The sequence below is a fragment of the Hylobates moloch genome, unplaced genomic scaffold, assembly GCF_009828535.3.
Source record: "Hylobates moloch isolate HMO894 unplaced genomic scaffold, HMol_V3 SCAFFOLD_15, whole genome shotgun sequence".
NCBI lineage: Eukaryota > Metazoa > Chordata > Mammalia > Primates > Hylobatidae > Hylobates > Hylobates moloch.
This window is the reverse complement of record NW_026652290.1, coordinates 51,918,024-51,940,229: the sequence shown is the minus strand read 5'-3', so window position 1 is coordinate 51,940,229 and position 22,206 is coordinate 51,918,024. Positions and strand designations below refer to the sequence as shown.

Below are 22,206 nucleotides of genomic sequence, written 5' to 3'. Positions count from 1 at the left end.
AAATAAACCTCAAAAAAAATAATAATAAAAATAAAGACACATGCACACATATGTTTCTTGCGGCACTATTCACAATAGCAAAATCTTGGAACCAACCCAAATGTCCATCAATGATAGACTGGATTAAGAAAATGTGGCACATATACACCATGGAATACTATGCACTCCCACGTTTACTGCAGAACTATCCACAATAGCCAACATTTGGAATCAACCTAAATATCCATTAACAGACAAATAGATAAAATGCGGTACATATACACAATGGAATACTATTCAGCCCCACAAGAAAGAATGAGATACAAATGTCATTTACAACAACATGGATGGAACTGGAAGTCATTATGTTAAATGAAATAAACCAGGCACAGAAAGACAAACATTGCATGTTCTCATTTATTTGCGGGAGCTAAAAATTAAAATAACTGAGGCCAGGTGTGCTGGCTCATGCCTGTAATTCGAACACTTTGGGAGGCCGAGGCAGGAGGATCACTTGATTCCAGTTCAAGACCAGCCTTGACAAGATGGTGAGACCCCTGTCTCTACAAAAATTTAAAAGTAGCCAAGCATGGTAGTGCACACCTGTAGTCCCAGCTACTCAAGAGGCTGAGGTGGGAGGATCACTTGAGCCCAGGAATGTGAGGCTGTCATGAGCTATAATCACACCACTGCTTTCCTACCTTGGTGACAGGGAGAGACCCTGTCTCTATTTAAAGAAAAAAATAAAATTGAACTCATGGAGATAATAGAATGATGTTTACCACAGGCTGGGAATGGTATTGGGTGGCAGGGAGTGGGGATGGTTAATGGGTACAAAAAACAGCTAGATAGAATGAATAAGATATAGTATTTATCATAGCACAACAGGGTGAGTATAGTAAATAACAATCAAATTGTACATTTAAAAATAACTAAAAGAGTAAGATTAGATTGCTTGTAACACAAAAAGCAAATGCTTGAGGTGACAATGTCCCATTATCCTGATGTGATTATTACACATTGTATGCCTGGATCAAAATGTCTCACATATCATATAAATATATACACCTACTATATGCCCACAAAAATTAAATTTTTTTAAATCTGTGCAGCAGCAAAAGAAAAAAATCTAAAAAATGAAAAAAATTAAATTTTTAAAAACTAAATAAATAAATAAAATTTACATGAAAATGTAAAGAAACTAAAGTAGCTAAAAACAATTTTGAAGAAAGAAGAAAGTGGGAGAAAGCAGTCTACCTTATTGCAAGACTTACAGCTACAGTAATCAAGACTGCGTGAAGGGACACACACATAATTGAATGGAACGGAAGAGATCCCAGAAACAGCCCCACAGTACAGCCAACTGAGTTTTCCCAAAGGTACAAAAGCCTTTCAACGGAGGAAGAACAGCCTTTTCAACAAATGGTGCTGCTGCAGCAATTTATTAAACATAAGCAAAAAAATTGAACCTCAACCTAAACTTCACACCATTTGCCAAAATACATTAAAATTAATTATAGATATAAATGTAAAACAAAAACCTAAAAACCTTTTAGAACAGGGGTCCCCAACCCACGGGCCACGGACCAGTACCGGTCCATAGCCTGTTAGAAACTGGGCGCAGGGCAGGACATGAGCAGCTGACCAGTGAGCATTACCACCTGAGTTCCACCTCCTGTCAGATCAATGCAGCATTAGATTCTCACAGGAGTGTGAACTCTATTGTGAATTGCACATCTGAGGTATCTAGTTTGTGTGCTCCTTATGAGAATCCAGTGCCTGATGATCTAAGTTGGAATAGTTTCATCCCGAAACCATCCCCCACACCAGTTTGTGGAAAAATTGTCTTCATGAAACCAGTCCCTCCTGCCAGAAAGTTGGGGACTGCTGTTTTAGAAAACAGGTAAAAGAGGCTGGGCACGGTGGCTCACGCCTGTAATCCCAGCACTTTGGGAGGCAGAGGCAGGCGGATCACGAGGTCAGGAGATCAAGATCATCCTGGCTAACACGGGGAAACCCCGTCTCTACTAAAAAATACAAAAAACTAGCTGGGCGTGGTGGCATACGCCTATACTCCCAGTTACTCGGGAGGCTGAGGCAGGAGAATCACTTGAACCCGGGAGGTGGAGTGAGCTGAGATCGCGCCACTGCACTCCAGCCTGGGTAACAGAGGTAGACTCCATTGGAAAGGAAAGGAAAAGAAGGGGAGGGGAAGGGAGGAGAGGAGAGGGGAGGCGAGGGGAGGAAAGGAATGGGAAAAAAAGAAAAGAGAAAAGAAACAAGAAAAGAGGTAAAAGACATAGAAATATATTTACTGAAGAGGATATAGGAATGACAAATACGCACATGAAAAGATGTTCAACATCACTACAATTCCTATCAGAATGGCTATTACCAAAAAAAATGGCAAAATCAAATGCTTCAGGGAATGCAGAGAAATCAGATCCTTCGACATAGCTGATAGGAATGTAAAACAGTACATCCACTCTGGAAAATGCTTTGGCAGTTTCTAAAAAAAAGAAAAGAAAAAAAAAAACAGGATTTCGAGGCTACAGTGAGCTACGATCACACCACTGCACTCCAGCTAGGGTGAGAGCCCATCTCTTAAAAAGAAAAACAGATATCTTGAACCCTAAGTTTACCAAAAGACTAGTATTACCCAAGTATTCATAGAAAAAGTGAATCAACCAGTCAATAACAGCAATAAAAACAGCCTAATCTGAGCGTCACTATGGACCCACAATTACATGAAGTAATATCTGTGTTTTATCTGTTTTAATCTTTCAACTACACTTTGAGCTAGGTTAATTAAACTGTGGATTATGAAAGTTAAATTCTGTGCTAAAAATCTTACTGTTAGGAAATGGTAGAGCCAGGACTCAAAATTCAGGCAGTATGAACACGAAGCCTGTAGTTCTAATCCATGATTTAATATTGCCTCCACTGAACTACCCTCCACCTTCATTTGTGAGGGAACAACCAAATAAAATGCAGGAAATTACAGACAAGTGAGGTGGGCAGAACTGAATTGATATTAATTGAGGTGACCTTTGTAAAGACACCTGAAAGGAAAACCTCTGAAGACACAATTGCTCTAAGAATAACTAACCGGTTAGTAAAAGATGTTATTAGGTTGTTGCAAAAGTAATTGCAATTTTCCGCCATTAAAACAGCAAAACCGCAATTACTTTCACACCAACATAATACAATAGTTTCTTATTTAGTGAGCACTAAGTAACACTTTGTGACTGGAATGCCTATTTTTTTTTTTTTTTTTTTTTGAGACGGAGTCTCCCTCTGTCGCCCAGGCTGGACTGCAAGCTCCACCTCCCGGGTTCATGCCATTCTCCTGCCTCAGCCTCCCGAGTAGCTGGGACTATAGACACCCGCCACCACGCCCGGCTAATTTTTTGTATTTTTAGTAGAGACGGGGTTTCACCGTGTTATCCAGGGTGGTCTTGTTATCCGAGGTGGTCTTGATCTCCTGACCTTGTGATCCGCCCACCTTGGCTGGAATACCTACGTTTTTTACTGAGCCTAAAAAGATTTAGACATCCATTCTACTGAAAGAGAAGATATATATATGACACAATGATACACAGATCCAGTACAATAATTTGGCCTGCCTCTGTTAGGGGTAAGAATTAAATGCCTTCTAAAATTCTCTTTCTAAATAATCTGTGACCTCTAGTTTCAAATTTACTAATTTTACACAAGTCAATATTTTTACTTTCCTAAATTTCTATAAAATAAAACCATACAGAGCCAGGTAAAAGAATTACGATATGTAATGTATTAAATTTCAAATTCCACCCTCCTCCCCACAAACAAGAAAAAAAAAAAAAGCCTGAGTAATTATACCTAATAAACACAGTAGCAGGAACGTCAACCTTTGAAAGAGAAAGGAGACCAAAAAAATGTGTAACCATCTGGCAACCATGCAGTATTTGAGAAAATGTTAGTGTTCTAATTGAGATCTAATTGAGTTTGATTTACTTGTCAAGATAATTGCTTCAGTATTAATTAAATATGTCTCCTGCAGCTGCACAGAAAGCTAAACCTTACATTCTGCTGATTATATAGGATACATATCGATCATTCAAGTCAACATTGCTAGGCTCATGTTACACCAAAAATAGTTTTCTGTATATTCATTATTAACAGCTCAGATTCTGACATTAGTTATTTCTCAATAGATGAAGAATAACATTTCTGAAATCTTGAGAGGAAATTAGTGAGGCTACTTAGAGACTAGTCAGAAAACTATTCACCATCAATAATATATATATATATATAAAGCATCTTATATAAATATATGTATATATAAATGATTTTATACATTATATGAGATTTTTACTTTTTCTATGAAATTATATATAATTAATACTCTATATGTAATTATATATAAAATATATAGTAACATATATCTAATATTATAATTATATAAGATAATATATAATAGGCATATATTTTATATATAATATATAATCACAAAGAAAAAAGGAAAAATTAGGACCAGGCATGGTGGCTCACACCTGCAGTCCCAGCATTTTGATAGGCTGAGGTGGGAAGATCTCTTAAGCCCAGGAGTTCAAGGCCAGCCTGGGCAACATAGTGAGACCTCAGTTATATAATTTTTTTTAATTTTTAAAAGAAAACATTACTCTTTTGTAATCCTGTTGCCGTTTTCCAGAAAGTAATATGTTAGAGCAGGAAAATACTGACGAGTTGAAAGAGATCTAAAAATCATCTAATTTTGCCCCCAAATTATACCTCTAAAAGAGGTACAATATTAATTGACCAAAGTTCTTGATTTCATACCTAACACTTGAAACTAACTTCTAAGTAAAGGCTTTATCAAATATATTTTTCCCATATATATGCTTCAATGGGATACACCAAGCTTCCATAGCTATGATTACAGCAATGCTACAAATGAATCTAAATGGATATTAAGTATTAATAACAACAAAATGGTTGTAGGTCTGGTACAAGTACACTGGTTCGGAATAACCTTTGATAATGTATTATGGTACAATGTCATGAATTTGTGTTTTGTTTTTGTTTTTTTTTTGAGACAGAATCTCGCTCTGTCACCCAGGCTGGAGTACAGTGGCGCGATCTCGGCTCACTGCAAGCTCCATCTCCTGGGTTTGTGCCATTCTCCTGCCTCAGCCTCCTGAGTAGCTGGGACTACAGGTGCCCACCATTGCGCCCAGCTAATTTTTTGTATTTTTAGTAGAGACGGGGTTTCACCGTGTTAGCCAGGGTGGTCTCGATCTCCTGACCTCATGATCCGCCCGCCTCGGCCTCCCAAAGTGCTGGGATTACAGGCATGAGCCAATGTCATGAATTTTAAGGAATGCTTTTAGAGATTAGATTTTTCTCCAGCTTTCAATCTACATAGAAGTCTTTAACAACTGTCTTCCAACATGTCTTATTCCCAAAAGGTGTATATATCAAATCCCAAAGTTAGTTTCCTAATTTCTCTCAAATTTATAATTAGCAGGGTTAGACAAGACAAACCCAAATGAAATAAACAACAATCACTTCGTGATGCAGAAGAGAGGGAGACCTAGGTTTCAAAACTGATGTGTAGAGTTTAAGTCTGGTTTTCTCCTGTTATTTTTGGCTCCTCCAGAGATGTAAATTAAACAACTAAGTGTCTTTTTTTCCTTTATGGATTGTATGTGAAATGCTTAGATGCTGCGCACAGAGAAGAGAATGAGGAATCTTTTCTTTCTTTTCCTGATGATAAAACTTTATGCCAGAGCTATTTTAAATCTTCAGTCCAAAAATACAATGCCCAACAGCTATTATCACACATACATCAAGACTGCCACAAATGTTCCATCCACAAAAATCTCTCAGGAAGTTAGTAGGCTTTATGATTTTATAGGTTAATTAAAGCGAAAAACTGAGCATGTTTTCTTGGGCTTTATTCTACATGAACTATGTTAAATATTTTCCAATAAAGAGACAGGAATACTGATTGAAAACATGTAATACCACACATAAATAGTAATAAATAATTAACTCATTCTCATTACTTACACATATTTATCTTTTGAAAATTTGTAGCCCATATAGAACCAAGTCTAAATCCTACCTGTACAAGTCTTTCACAAATTAACCATATTTCTGCTAATATCCTTCCTTAGGAGAACAAATATGGTTTTCCAATTTACATGAGACACATATTCAGTGTCCAGAATTACTGAATCAATTATTCAAACAAGTAAACAGATTTTAGTAATCACTCTATTAAAATGCTAGAAGTAGTTTATGCAAAACTCCCTATGATTACCTACTTCAATAGATAGGGAATATGGAGGTCAATTTAAAAATTATAAGCATACATACTATTAATAACTGCATGCTAACTTACTCAAAACTATCAAGAATTTTTTTAATTCTTTAAATTTATAGATTTTTTTAAAGGGCAAACTAAAAAGAAAAATCAGGCAGACATCAGACTTCTACCATAAATGCAAGAAGACAATGAAGGAAGATATATTCTGAAGAGAAAAAAACATATGGCACAAGATTTCTATATTTAAGAAAGTTGTTACCTGTAAAAGAAGGGAAAAAAAAGAAAAAGAAGTCTTCAGATTTACGGTGGTTCCAAAACAATTCCATTCACGTAAACTCCATTTAATGTAAATTTATTGAAAAAGTACCTGTATTCAAAGATGCACTCCAGTCAAACACAAAACAAATCAAAATAAGAACCTAAAAATAGAGAAACTCCAGTATCCAAGGCCTGGCAATAAGCACTAAAATATTTAACTTAAAAAATTCAAAATAATTATTGAAAACATGATGACCAAAATTACAAATTGCACTTTTAGTAGAAAATGCTTTTCAAATCTATCATATTGAGCTAGTTAACCATTCCTGAGATATTTTGCAAAGCCTTCCCATTTAAACTTCGGTAATTTCTTTTAGAATATCTTAATCTATAAAACTAAACACACTTAAAGAAGATCAGAATAAATGAAGTTACAGACCATGTTCCTAGATAGGATGCCTCTATTGTAAATACGTCAATTAATCCAGTAATTAAATTAGAAATATAATGTAATTCCTTTGAAGGTTTTATCACTGTTTCTTTGAAATGTGACACTTTTTAAGGAAATGTTGGAAATGAAAAAATAAATAGACTAAAATGCCTAAAAATGCCCAAAAACGTTTTGAACTGAAGAATAATGACAGGGAAACTAAAATATCTGATGTTAAAATATACTATAAAGCAATGATGGTTAAAACAGTGTGCAATAAACAGGAGAGAAAAACTAATAGAATACAAAGCCCACGAACAGCCAAAGTAAATAAAATTAGCATTTCAAATTAGTAGGAAAAAGTTTAATTGTTCAATAAATGAGAAAACTGGATAATCTTTTGTGAAAACATATATTATCAGAGTTCCATCTCATACTAAAAACTATATTGTAAGAAAATAAAGGAGAATAACTAATTGTAAAATGAAGACTTCAAACAGAAAACAAAGAAAAAGTTTAAAAGATATGATTATATAAAACTAAAACTTCACATCTATGCAAGGAATAAAAAAAGGTAATTCACAAAAAAAGAAAGTCAAAAAATTGCAAATTGAAACAGTAACATATAAATGTTTTCTTTTTATTTTAGAAAAAGTTTATTTGAAAAACACAGCTAACCAACAGATTGGATAAAAAGCTCCCCCGTTATTGAGTAAGGGTGAAAGTCAAAATTCTTCATTGAAGAATGTTCATTATAGTTGATTTAAAAATAATTTAAAAATCCATAAAACTGCCACTCAGAGATGACTACTACTATCATTTGGTATATGTACTTTAAGTCATTTTTAGTGGTGTGTAAGTGTATGTGTACACACAAACATACACGAATATAAACATACACTAAATATTTATAACTTATTTTATTTTATTTTTGAGACGGAGTTTCACTCTTGTTGTCCAGGCTGGAGTCCAATGGAGTGATCTCGGCTCACTGCAACCTCCACCCCCTGGGTTCAAGTGATTCTCCTGCCTCAGCCTCCTGAGTAGCTGGGATTACAGGCATGCACCACCATGCCTGGCTAATTTTGTATTTTTAGTAGAGATGGGGTTTCTCCATGTTGGTCAGGCTGATCTTGAACTCCCGACCTCAGGTGATCCGCCCACCTTGGCCTCCCAAAGTGCTGGGATTACAGGTGTGAGCCACCACGCCTGGCCAACTTAACTTATTTTTTAAGACTAGATCATCAATATCTATTTTGTTGACTACTTAACCATATTACCACAACTGTCTTTTTTTTTTTTTTTTTTTTTGGGGTGTGTCTTTTTGAGATGGAGTCTCTCTCTGTTGGCCAGGCTGGACTGCAGTGGCACTACCTCGGCTCACTGCAACCTCTGCCTCCCAGGTTCAAGCAATTCTTCTGTCTCAGGCTCCCTAATAGCTGGGATTACAGGTGTGCACCACCACACACCCAGCTAATATTTTTGTTTTTTGTTTTTTGTTTTTTTTAAGTAGAAATGAGGTTTCACCATATTGGCCAGGCTGGTCTCCAACTCCTGACCTCAGGTGATCCGCCTGCTTCGGTCTCCCAAAGTGCTGGGATTATAGGCATGAGCCACCATACCTGGCTTGTCATTTAATATTAGGTCTTTTCTCTTTTCTTTTCTTTTTTATGTTTTTTGGAGCTTTTGAACAATTCTCCTGGCTGGAATATGGGTAGGACAACTGAAACTCAAATAGCCATCTTGGAACTGGAGGTAGTACTGACAAAAAGAAAAGGTTGGGGTCTCTGATGATTTTGTGGAATAGTCATTATACTAGACTTAGAGAATCTACCATAAGAAATTCACATAAGAGAAAAATAAAGCACTAGATACATATTAGCTATTATTATGTCTGAAATGCATTTACTTTTTTTAATGTTCACAATATACTACTGGACTTTAAAAGTTAATCATATAAAGAATCACAAAAACACACACTGAAACTATATCAGTGGTCACTTCTAAGTATAATTATATACAATTTTCCTTTATTTTTATTGCCCAGCTGTTCTGTGTTGAGCAAGAATTATTCTCATAATTTGAAGAAATATATATATATATAAAATTAAAATAAAGCACTACATATTGGAAAATAAAGTCCAGAGGACAGGTTAATATCCAGTCCAGCTCTTTAAGTTCTTTCTTCATAAAACCACACTGAAGGTAACAGAGAAACATCTTCAAAGAACCAATTTAGATATGCCCTTGACCTTAAAAGGATCAATCTACTCGGAATTCATTGGAGCAGACAGAAGAAACAGGAAAGGAAAGAAATCAAAGATAATTACATACTATATAAAAACTAGGGGAAAAAAACTAAAAACTAGTAAAAAAAAAAAAAAGGATAAAATCAACTTAACAATGTATCAACCAAAAAAAGCTCAATAATTTACAAGGACCAAAAATACTTTTCTTAATGTTAAGTGCATCAAACATTTTTCTTTCTGTTAAAATAATTTGTAATTGTTCTTAGTGTCATGGCTGAAGTCTAAGTTTTTCAAATATTATAATGGACCCAAGGAAGAGCAAATCAACTAATTCCTCTATCAGTGATCATCTCTAAATACAAATTATATATAACTAATCACTCTGATACTATAGTACTAGAGTCAACATAGAGCTTCCACTTGCCTTCCCTACACAACTGGCCATTTGAATGTTATAATTCTAATTGACAAGAAACTGAGAAAGAGAAGAGAGCTACAAAAACACATTCTAGTAAGCATATATACTTCTATTGAGAGTTAGTATTTTCATTTTTTACAAATATAGTTTTATTATTTTATACCATAATTATAATGGACCCCACTCCATAATCAGGAGTTACTTTTAGTTAAAAACAAACAAACAAAAATCCTCTGCATTCTCTTAAAATGGCCAGATGAAAAAGACGCACTTGTTTTTATCAGATAATGATAAAAATTATACAAACCATGATGTCTTTTTTCACCTTTTCTCACAGAAAATTCAGAGTAAAGCACTGAAATATAGTACATTTCTTAAATCAGTTTCCTGGTATTCATTTCCTCTTCCCCTTAGTCATACCTCCTATCCACCATCGTTTTCATTACCATATTACTGTTCATTTAACCCCAGTATTTATAGGTCTGTCTTTTCCCAGAAGGTATCTCAAATTTTTTTTGGAAGTAGGTAGAAACATACAATGAATTAATAAACTGGAATATCCACAATATGAAAACAATACAGTCTTTTGACTACATTTTAATTTACAAAACAGCCTAAAATGAGATATTATGCTCCCATCTGAAGAAGATAAAGTCACACAAGAAGCAAATAACTCTCACGGGATCTCTAGCAAATAACTGTCATGGGATCTCTTGGTTTAATCAACTGACCTCAAAAAAAGAAGACCCCTAATCTCTTGCTCTATATTAGGCAAAAACCTTTCCATGTACTCATGATTCACTTTACACCGAACTCCTACAATTTTTTATTCCAAATCCTAATTATTTTATCTTAAGAAAATTGAAGAACTGTGTTAACAGCTATATTTTATTTCCCCAAGTCTATATAAGAGATCTGTATCTTGCTATACAACTGCAGACAGGCTTCTATGAGAGTTTCTTTGTTGTTGTTTGTTTTGATTGGGGTTTTTTGCATCCAAAATTTCACTATTGCAGTGACCACTGTGTTGGAAAATGGCTCCTAAGCTGGAACCAGAACAAGATTTCAAAAAAATTATAAATAATCATTTCAAGAACACATTTTTCCCTATTTTATCCTACAAAGACAATATTTTATTCAGGAACCACAAACTGTCAACTTCTCAGCATACCCAAAATCCCACTTAGCTCTGTATTGTAAACAGTGTAGTATTTCACTACCACATCAATAAATACAATTCTTAAAAGAACCATTTTTATGTTTGATTCACATTTGTTGTGCATATGCCAATGAACTTAAGGTATTTGTAATGTTAGACTCTTAAAATCTTTAGCTTACAAAAGGGTCAAGCAATCCAAAAACAGCAAAAGGTCTATCCCATGGAGAAAAGTATGGACAAAATCTAAAATAAGGAATCACAGCATAAACTGGTATGATCGTCTGTTGTATTAATCCACCTTACTCTCTCCTTATATCAATCCTCTTTTTTTTTTACAGTGAGTGTAAAGGACTGGCTATTAAAACACAGTCTACTAAATAGGGAGTACTATCCTAATGTTTTAAAACCATGATTTACCTCATCAAAAAGCTGAAAAAAAAATAAAGCCATTGGTAATTTAACAATCTTGAATAGAGCGAACAAAAAATACTTATTGTACATATTTCTAGTGACATCTGTAGAAGAGTATTAAGAAAGCATTATCCTTTCTCAGCCTTAGGAAAATTAGTCTTTTCTATCCTCCTAAATTAATAAGAACAGTATAGAAATAAAACACTGTCTAATGGCACAGATAAAGAATTACCTGTTGTGTCATCAGAATTTTGCTCAGAAGCAGAATACAAAAATTATCCTCATTCAATGTCTCCTAACAAAACTTTGTCTCCACCAATGCATTTGATTATTAATTATCCTATCAGGAATATTCTCAATTATAACTATGGCAACACCAAGAGAACATTTATTCTGTAATTATTTGGTCTACACACAAGAGAGTGTGATTTAGCTCATTTCCTGTAAAATTTCATTAATGGAGTCTAATTTCAGGTAAAATGAGGTAAGTATATTGAAACTTCTCTGAATAGTTATAAAATGATGACAGAAGTACTGGAGCAGCTATTTAAAGACTCTGAAAAAGTAAATCTTAGTAGGTAGATTGAGGAAGAAGACCAGAAGTTGAAGTATTACACAATTGGCACTAAGTTTACCTTTTTTTTTTTTCCTTGTGGTATCTCCTAGCCTGGACTCAATGTACCAGTGACTTGGACGCGGGCAATGAAACTCCAAGACCAGTCATCTAGTTCTGGCTCAAGGTGCAGAAAAGGAACACCTAACGCACAGAGAAAATAAAGAAATGCCCTTTTTTCTCTTTCTTTTCTCTATCTCACCATAGCCCAGTAGCAATCTCTAGGCAAAAGTGGCACTGGCCACTAAAGAGAGCCCACAGGAGCTCAAACTCTAAGGGAGGAAAACCTTTCTCCCCACTCTGGAGCTATAGGGCCAAGAGAGTGCATCCAAATCCCAGTTATTTTTCCTTTCTCTCTGTCCTCCCAGAGTTTACCTTGGGATGAAAGGGCAATTGGAGAAGTCCACACCAAAGTGAAGTAACAAAAGACCCACCTTTCTAGCCAGAGGACAAAAAAGAAAAGCACCAGGAAACTGAAAATCAATGTCATATAAAGATTACGTAGAAAAAAAACTAAATTGTCCATACTCACAGATAACGTAATTATCCACGCTGAATATACCAAGGAATCTCAAAAAAAAAAAAAAAAAAAAAACCTACAACAAATAAGTGAGTTTGACAAGCTTGTACAATATACGGTCAATATCAATATCATAAATATCAATAATACTTCTATAAACTGGAAACAAACAATTTAAAACCAAAAAATTCTAATATCATTTATAACAGTTCAAAAAATATGAAATAATTGATATGAATCTAACAAAACATATACATGATTCAGATAATAAAAACTATGAAATGCTAATTGAAGAAATAAAAAAAGACCTAAATGAATGGAGAGATATACCATGTTTAGTAATTGGAAGAGCCAACATAATAAAGATGTCAGTACTACACAAATTGAGCTACAGATTTGATGCAATTGCAATTAAAATCCCAGCAGGAATTTTTATAGATATAAACAAGCTGATTCTAGAATTTATATAGAGAAGCAAAGAAACCAGAATGGAAGTCAGTGTGGCGATTCCTCAGGGATCTAGAACTAGAAATACCATTTGACCCAGCCATCCAATTACTGGGTATATACCCAAAGGACTATAAATCATGCTGCTATAAAGACACATGCACACGTATGTTTATTGCGGCACTATTCACAATAGCAAAGAGTTGGAACCAACCCAAATGTCCAACAACGATAGACTGGATTAAGAAAATGTGGCACATATACACCATGGAATACTATGCAGCCATAAAAAAGGATGGGTTCATATCCTTTGTAGGGACATGGATGAAACTGGAAAACATCATTCTCAGTAAACTATCGCAAGGACAAAAAACCAAACACCGCATGTTCTCACTCATAGGTGGGAATTGAACAATGAGAACTCATGGACACAGGAAGGGGAACATCACACTCCGGGGACTGTTGTGGGGTTGGGGGAGGGGGGAGGGACAGCATTGGGAGATATACCTAATGCTAAATGACGAGTTAATGGGTGCAGGAAATCAACGTGGCACATGGATACATATGTAACAAACCTGCACATTGTGCACATGTACCCTAAAACCTAAAGTATAATAAAAAAAATTAAAAAATTAAAAAAAAATTATTAAAAAGAAGAATAAAGTGAGAGGAATTACACTATTAAATTTTAAGATTTATTTTAAAGCTACACTAATCAAGACACTGTACTACTGGGAAAGGGATAGATACCAGTGATACTAACAATAGACATCAGTAGAACAGAACTGACATTGCAAAAATAGATTCACACTAATATAGCCGGTTGATTTTTGACAAAACCGCAAAACAATTCAATAGAGAAGTAATAGTCTGTTAATTAAATGGTGCTGGAATAACTGGAAAAGAAAGAAACTGGGGAAAGGAAGGAGGGGAGAAAGAAAGAAGAAAGGAAAGAAGGAAGGGAGAAAAGGGAGGGGGAGGGCAAGGGGAAGGGAAGAGCGAAGAGGGGAGAGAGGAAAGGAAGAGAGGAAGTTGGGAAAAGAGAGAAAGATAAAAAGAAGAAACCTTGAACTAAATCTTACACCTCACATGAAAATTAACTGAATATTGCTCATAGATCCAATTGTAAAATCTGAATTTGGAAGAAAATCTTCATGGCCTAGCATAAGACAAACAGTTCTTAGACATGACACCAAAATCATGATCCACTTTCTAAAAACTGACAAATTGAACATCATGTTTTGTTCTACAAAAGACACTGTTAACAAGCAAATTACTGAGTGGAAAAAGATATCTGCAAATCACATATCTGGCAAAGGACTTGTATCCAGAATACATAAACAACTCCCACAATTCAAAAGTAAGAAACAAACAATCCAATTTAAAAGTGGGAAAAATGTTTGAATAGACATTTCACCAAAGAGTATAACTGAATGTACAATAAATACGATGAAAAGGTGCTCAAGATCATTAGCCATTACAGAAATGCAAATTAAAACCACAATAACCTATCGCTACACATATAAAACCTAGGGGAAAAAGCTAACAATACCAAGTGCTGAGTGAGGATACAGAGCAATTAGAATGCTCAGATATTGCTGGTGGAGATGCAAAATGGCCCAGCCATTCTGAAAAACCGTTCAGCATTTTTTTTTTTTTTTTTTTTGAGACAGAGTCTCACTCTGTCACCAGGCTGGAGTGCAGTGGCACCATCTTGGCTCACCACAACCTCCGACTCCCTAGTTCAAGTGATTCTCCTGCCTCAGCCTCCCAAGTAGCTGGGATCACAGGCACGCTAATTTTTGTATTTTTAGTAGAGACAGGGTTTCATGTTGGCAAGGATGGTCTCGATCTCCTGACCTTGTGATCTGCCAACCTCAGCCTCCCAAAGTGCTGGGATTCTAGGCATGAGCCACCCCACCCGGCCTAGACATTTCTTAAAAAGTAAAACTGCACCTACCCTAAGACCCAGCAATCTCATTCCACAGTATTTACCATAGATAAATGGAAACATATGTTCACGTAAAAACTTATACGCAACTGTTTACAGCAGCTCTATTAACTGGAAACAAACCAAATGCCAATCAACAGCCAATTCTATAAACAACTTGTAATACATCCTTACAATGGAATAATACTCAACAATAAAAAGGAATAAACTATTGACACACACAATAATTTGGATTGATATCAGAAGTATTCTGCTGAATGAAAGAAGCCAGTCTCAAAAGCGTACATATGTATAATACATGTCCCATTCTCAAGGAGACAGAACTATAGTGACAGAGAACAGATAAGTTATTTTCAGGATTTAGTGAAAAACATGTGACTATAAAGGAATAGCACAGGGAGTTTTAGAAATCGATAAAAAAATATATATATAGCTAGAAAGCCTTGGCTATGAAGGGTTTTCTTGAAGAAGCTTGAAAATTACAAAACACTTCTAAATAATATATGGGTCAAAGAGAAGTCTCAGGAGAAATTTGAAAATATTTTCAACTAAATGAAAATGAATCCACAACTTGTAGGATGCAGTAAAAGCTGTGCTTACAAAGAAATTTAAAGCTGTTTGATTCCAAATGTATTACATTTTGGATAAGGCAAAATTATGGAGATAGTAAAAAGATTAGTGGTTGTCAGGGATTGGGAAAGGGAGGGGGAGGGATGAAGAGGTGGAATACATAGGACTTTTAGGGCAGTGAAACTGCCTTAATATAGTGTAGTATTGCTATGGTATATGTCATTATATATTTCTTAAGAACTATAGAATATACAATGCAAAAGGTAAGCCCTAATGTAAGCTATAGCTTTAGTTAATAATAATGCATCAATATTGGCTCATCAATTATAAAAAAAAAGTATTACACTAATGCATGATGTTAATAACAGGGGAAACTGCCTCAGGGTGAAGGTGAAGGGGTATTTGAGAACTCTGTACTTTCCCTTCAACTTTTCTGTAAACCTAAAACCATCCTAAAAAATAAAGTCAACCAGGAATGGTAGTTCACGGCTGCAATCCCAATACTCTGGGAGATGAGGCAGGAGGATGGTTTGAACATAGCAGTTTGAGACCAGCCTGGGCAACACAGCAAGACCCCATTTCAACAAAATAATTTTTTAAAATTAGCCAGGAGTAAGAAACAAAATGGCTGACTAGACACAGCAAGGAAGTGCTGCTCCCACTGAGAGACACCAAAATATTGAGTAAACCAGCATACTTCAAACAGATCTTCAGAGAGAAAACACTGAGACTCAGTAGAGAAGCAATGAAGACACTGAGGCTGAAGAGTGGGGAAGCTAGGATCCCAGCACAGAGTTGCTGAGAGCCAGCACTAGTTCCCAGCCTTGAATGGCTCCTAGGGAAGGGGTGAGTGACATTGAGGGTGGGATGGCCCACTCTTGCCACGAAACTCTGAGATCCCAGCTACAAGAGATCCCATGACCCCCCACAGACAGTTAAATTAACAGGGGGATCTCCCTGGAGAATAGGCAGAGGCATAACTCCAACCTGAGCAGAGCCCAGGGATTTTTGCGCACAGAGCAGCTGCAGCAAAATGTGGCCATAGGCACTCACCCTTCAAGGTTATCTATCTTCTTGTGAGTAGCTCTAGCCTCAGCTGATCACTAAGCCAACAGACATCAGGGCTGTCTTTCCCATGGGACTGGAGTACATCCATTCTGCAGTCCCCCTGCCCAGCAGCCCTTTGAAAGGTTCCAGTTTGGCTGCTCCCACAGGAATGTGTGCACAATGTAGCCTCTATTGTGCATCCTGGGTGCTATGCGGGCAGCCCTGCCTGAGTGCCTTCCCAATGGCCTGAGAGCACTTTGGATCCACTGATACAGCCAGTGCCCATCCCAGAGGGGCCGAAGGATGGAGCTGTGGGCCCAGTCCCAACACTCCAGAGTTGCAGCATGCAGCTTGGGAGTGTGAAGCTAAGACCTGTGGCCAATTCTTGAGCAGAGGAGGAGCTCCCATTCTGAGAACACTGAAGAGGGGTGGGATGTGGGTTCAAGGGCTGGCACAGGAGTGCATCATGCCTCCCTCTGCAGGGCCAGTCTGGGAAGAGTGCACCCTGTTTGCCAGCAGCAGCCTCTGACAAAGGGAGCACCATGGCCCAGAACACCCAACAAATGAAACACAGGTGCAGTGCCAGTGATGGAAGGGGGCTCCCCTAAGGCCCAGGAGTGGACCTGATGAAAGAATCATCTCTCTCCCACACACACCACAGAGCACTGCTGTTAACACGCTGAAATACAAAAGAGTTGTGTGGCTGAGTAAGAGCCTATCTGCCAGCCATTACACAAAAGTGCTGTCTACAGGATTACAGCCAAAATTAACAGCACCAAAAATATTCTGCCAGCAAATATTGCCTCTAAAACCCAGGGCATGAATGTAGCCACAAAAAAAGATCTCATACAGAGTGTTGGTCCTCTGAATGCACCCAGAAATGAAGCCAAGTTACTAAACTCAACAGAATCTGGATGGCAAGGTAGCTCATTGAGATCCAGAAAAAGGTTGAAACCCAATCCAAGGAATCCAAGTTATTCAGTAAAACAACCCAAGAGTTGAAAGAAGAAATTGCTATTTCAAGAAAGAACTGAACTTCTGAAATTGAAACATTAATAACAAGAATTTCAAAATACAGTTGGAAGTATTAACAGCAAAACAGACCAGGGTGAGCAAAGAATCTAAGAGTTTGAAGACTGGTTCTTTGCATCAACTCAGACAAAAATAAAGAAAAAAAATTTTTAATGGACAAAAACTCCAAGAAATATGGGATTATGTAAAGAGTCCAAATTTATGACTCACTGGCATTCCTGAGAGAGAAGAACAGAGAATAAGCAACTTGGAAAAAATATCTGAAGATATACTCCATGAAAAATTCCCCAACTCACTGAAGAGGTTGACATGCAAATTCAAGAAATATAGAGAACTCCTGAGTAATGCTATACAAGATGACCATGCCCAAGACACAGTCATCAGATTCACCAAGGTCAATATAAAAGAAAATAATATAAAGGCAGCTAGAGAGAAGGGTCAAGTCACTTATAAAGGAAACAGCATTAGGCAAGCAGCAGACCTCTCAGCAGAAACCTTATAAGCCAAAAGAGATTGGAGGCCTATTTTCAGTGTCCTTGAAGAAAAGAAATTCCAACTAAGAATTTAACATCCCACCAAACTAAGCTTCATAAGCAGAGAAGTAAAATCCTTTTCAGACAAGCAAACACTAAAGGAATTCATTACCACTAGACCAGCCTTAAAAGAGGTGTTTAACAAAGCACTAAATACAGAAATGAAAGAATTATACCGACTGCCACAAAAACACACCTAAGTATGTAGCCCACAGACTCTATAACTATGCAATCAAATCTATAAAACAACCAGCTAATAACACAGTAACAAAATCTCACATATCAATACTAACCTTGAATATAACAGTCTAAATGCCCCACTTAAAAGGCACAGAGTGGCAAGGTGAATAAAAAGACAACCCAATTATATGCTCTCTTCAAGAGACCCATTTCACATGTAACACTCACAGACTCAAAGTAAAGGAATGGAGAAAGGTCTATTATGCAAATAGAAAATAAAAAAGAGCAGGGATCGCTATTTTTATATCAGATAAACCAGATGTAAACCAACAACAAGCAAGAAGGACAAAGATGTGTATTACATAATGATAAAGGGTTCGATTCAACAAGACTTAACTATCCTAAATACATACGCACTCTGCAATGAAGCAGCCAGATGCATAAAACAAGTTCTAGTGGAAGCCTTGAACACCCTACTGACAGTGTTATACAGATCATTGAGACAGAAAACTAACAAAGAAACTCTGGACTTAAACTTGATGCTCAAACAACTGGACCTAATAGACATCTACAGAACACCCAATAACTACACAATATACTTTCTTCTCATACGCACATGGAATATATTCTAAGATCAACCACATGCTTGGTCATACAGCAAGACTCAATTAATTTTAAAAAAAATTAAATCACCCTACACACACTCTCAGATCACAGAACTATAACAAGACAAGAATGCCCACTCTCACCATTCCTATTCAATATAGTGGTGGAAGTCTTAGCCAGAAAAATCAAGGAAGAAAAAGAAATGAAAGACATCTAAAAAGGCAAAAAGAAGTCAAACCATCTGTCTTCATTGACTACATGACTATATACATAGCAAACCCTAAAGACTCCACCAAAAGGCTTCTGGAAGTGATAAAGGACTTCAGTAAAGTTTCAAGATACAAAATCAATGGACAAAAATCAGTAGAATTTCTATACACCAATTACATTACAGCAGAGAAGCAAATCAAGAATGCAATCCCATTTCAAATAGACACACAAACACACACACACACACATATACACACAAAGAAATGCCTAAGTATACATCTAATAAAAGGGAGGAAAGATTTTTCTTTTTTTCTCAGATGGAGTCTCGCTCTGTTGCCCAGGCGACAGAGTGCAATTGAGTGCAATAGCGCCATCTCAGCTCACTGCAACCTCCACCTCCTGGGCTCAAGCGATTCTCCTCCCTCAGCCTCCCGAGTAGCTGGGACCACAGGTGCATGCCACCACGGCCAGCTAATTTTTTTGTATTTTTAGTAGAGACGGGGTTTCACCGTATTAGCCAGGATGGTAACTTTCTCCTGACCTCGAGATCTGCCCGTCTTAGTCTCCCAAAGTGATGGGATTACAGGAATGAGCCATCACGCCCAACCGAGCAGAAAGATTTCTATAGGGAGAACTACAAAACACTGCTGAAAGAAATCAGAGATGACATAAACCAATGGAAAAACATTCTATGCTCATAGTTAACAGATTGGAAGAATCAATATTGTTAACATGGCCATACTGTCCAAAGCAATTTACAGATTCAACACTATTCCTATCAAACTACTAACATCATTTTTCAAATAATTATAAAAACCTATTCTAAAATTCATATGGAACCAAAAAAGAGCCTGAATAGCCAAAGCAATCACAAGCAAAAGGACAAAGCTGGAGGAATCACGTTACCTGACTTCAAACTATATATAAGACTACAGTAATCAAAACAGCATGGTACTGGTACAAAAACAGACGCACAGACCAAGAGAACAGAATAGAAAACCCAGAAATAAAGCTACGCACCTACAACCATCTGATCTTTGACAAACTCAACAAAAAGAGCAATAGAGAAAAGACTCCCTGTTCAATAAATGGTACTGGGATAACGGGTTACCCATATGCAGAAGAATGAAACTGGACCCCTACCTTTCACCATATTCAAAAATTCACTCAAGATGGATTAAACAATTATATGTAAGACCTCAAACTACAAAATTCTAGAAGAAATTCTAGGAAATACCTTTCTTGATATTGACCTTGGCAAAGAATTTATGGTTAAGTCCTCAAAAGCAATTGTAACAAAGATAAAATTGACAAGCGTGACCTAGTTGTACTAAAGAGCTTCTGCACAGCAAAAGAAATTATCAATAAACAGGCAACCTACAGAATGGGAGAAAATATTCACCAACTATGCATCCAACAAAGGTCTAATATCCAGAATCTATAATGAACTTAAATCAACAAGCAAAAAGCCAATAACCCCAGTAAAAGTGGGCAAAGGACATGAACAGACACTTCTCAAAAGAAGGCATACAAGTGGCCAAAAAACATATGAAAAAATGGTCACCGCCACTAATCATTACAGAAATGCAAATCACAACATCTCACGTATCAATACTAACCTTGAATATAAACAGTCTAATCAAAAACACAATGAGATATCACCGCACATTAGTCAGAATGGCTCTTGTTAAGAAGTCAAAAAATAACAGATGTTGGTGAGTCTGCAGAAAAAAAGGGGACATTTATACACTATAGGTGGAAATGTAAATTAGTCTAGCCACTGTGGAGAACAGCTGGGCTATTTCTCAAAGAAGCAAGAGTTGAACTACCATTTGACCAAGCAATCCCATTACTGAGTATACACCCAAAGGAAAATAAATTGTTCTACCAAAAAAAAAAAAAATGCAACCCATATCTCCATTGCAGAGCTAGTCACAACAGCAAAAAAATGGAGTCAACCCAGGTGCCCAACAACAGTAGACTAGATAAAGAAAATATGGTACATATACACCATGGAATGCTATGCAGCCATAACAAAGAACAAAATTATATCCTTTGCAGCATCATGGACACAGCTAAAAGCCATTATCCTAAGTAAACTAATGCAAAAACAGAAAACCAAATACCACATGTTCTCACTTATAAGTGGGAGCTAAACACTGGATACGCACAGACATAAAGATTGGAACAACAGACACTGGGGACTACTAGAGGGGAGAGAGAATGATAAGGGCAAGGGCTGAAAAACTACCTGTTGGGTATTATGCTAACCACCAGGATGACATATTCAATTATACCCCAAATCTCAGAATCACACAATATACTTTTGTAATAAACCTCCACATGTACCCCCTAATTCTAAAATAAAAGTTGAAAAAATTGCTGGGTGTGGTGGCATGCACCTGTGGTCCTAGCCACTTGGCAGTCTGAAGCAGGTGAATCACTTGAGCCCAGACGTTTGAGTCTACAGTGAGTTGTGATCACACTATTGCATTCTAGCCTGGGTGACACAGCAAGACCTTCTATCAAAAAATATTATTTATTAAAATAAATTCTATTAGTTTAAAGAAAGGAAAAAGAAGGTCATACTCAAATATGGAAAAATAGTAATAAATCCTGTAAACCTTGTTCACCAGTATCTCAAGAACAAGACAGCAGCAAAAAGTTCTAATCACTGTAAGTGTGGAAGAAATTTTCACAATGCTCATAAATGGGAGGTTCACTGCCAAGTTTTCCTTACCCAATATCGAATTAGTCATAGAAATCTAAGAAAGATGATTCACTTAAAAAAAAAAAACAGAAGGGAAAAATAAAGTCAAGAAGTGATTCTGATTTATGAAATGGGGGGTGGCGGTATCATTTTCAGAGTTTTTTTTTTTTTTTTTACATGCTTCAGTGCTCCAAAAACAAATGTGAGAAATTAACACCAAAATAAACATATCATTACTATCAATATCACCAACTACTTAAATGTACATCTATACAATTACAGAAACACCAAATCAAACAGTATCCTTTCCTAATTATTCATAAAATGTTAAAACATGATGCCATAATCCACCATTTTTATTTATTTATTATTTTCATCTTTTATTGAATTAAAAATTAATTTATTGAAGAAAGTGTTTCAGCCAATTTTTTTATTATTATTATACTTTAAGTTTTAGGGTACATGTGCACAATGTGCAGGTTTCTTACATATGTATCCATGTGCCATGTTGGTGTGCTGCACACATTAACTCGTCATTTAGCATTAGGTATATCTCCTAATGCTGTCCCT

General features: G+C 36.3%; 1 protein-coding gene across 4 annotated transcripts in view; it reads right to left on the bottom strand.

Annotated features, from left to right (window-relative positions):
* EXOC6B (exocyst complex component 6B) overlaps nt 1-22,206 on the bottom strand; it is a 677,279-nt gene that overhangs the window by 494,868 nt on the left and 160,205 nt on the right. The gene's annotated exons all lie outside the window — the stretch shown is intronic.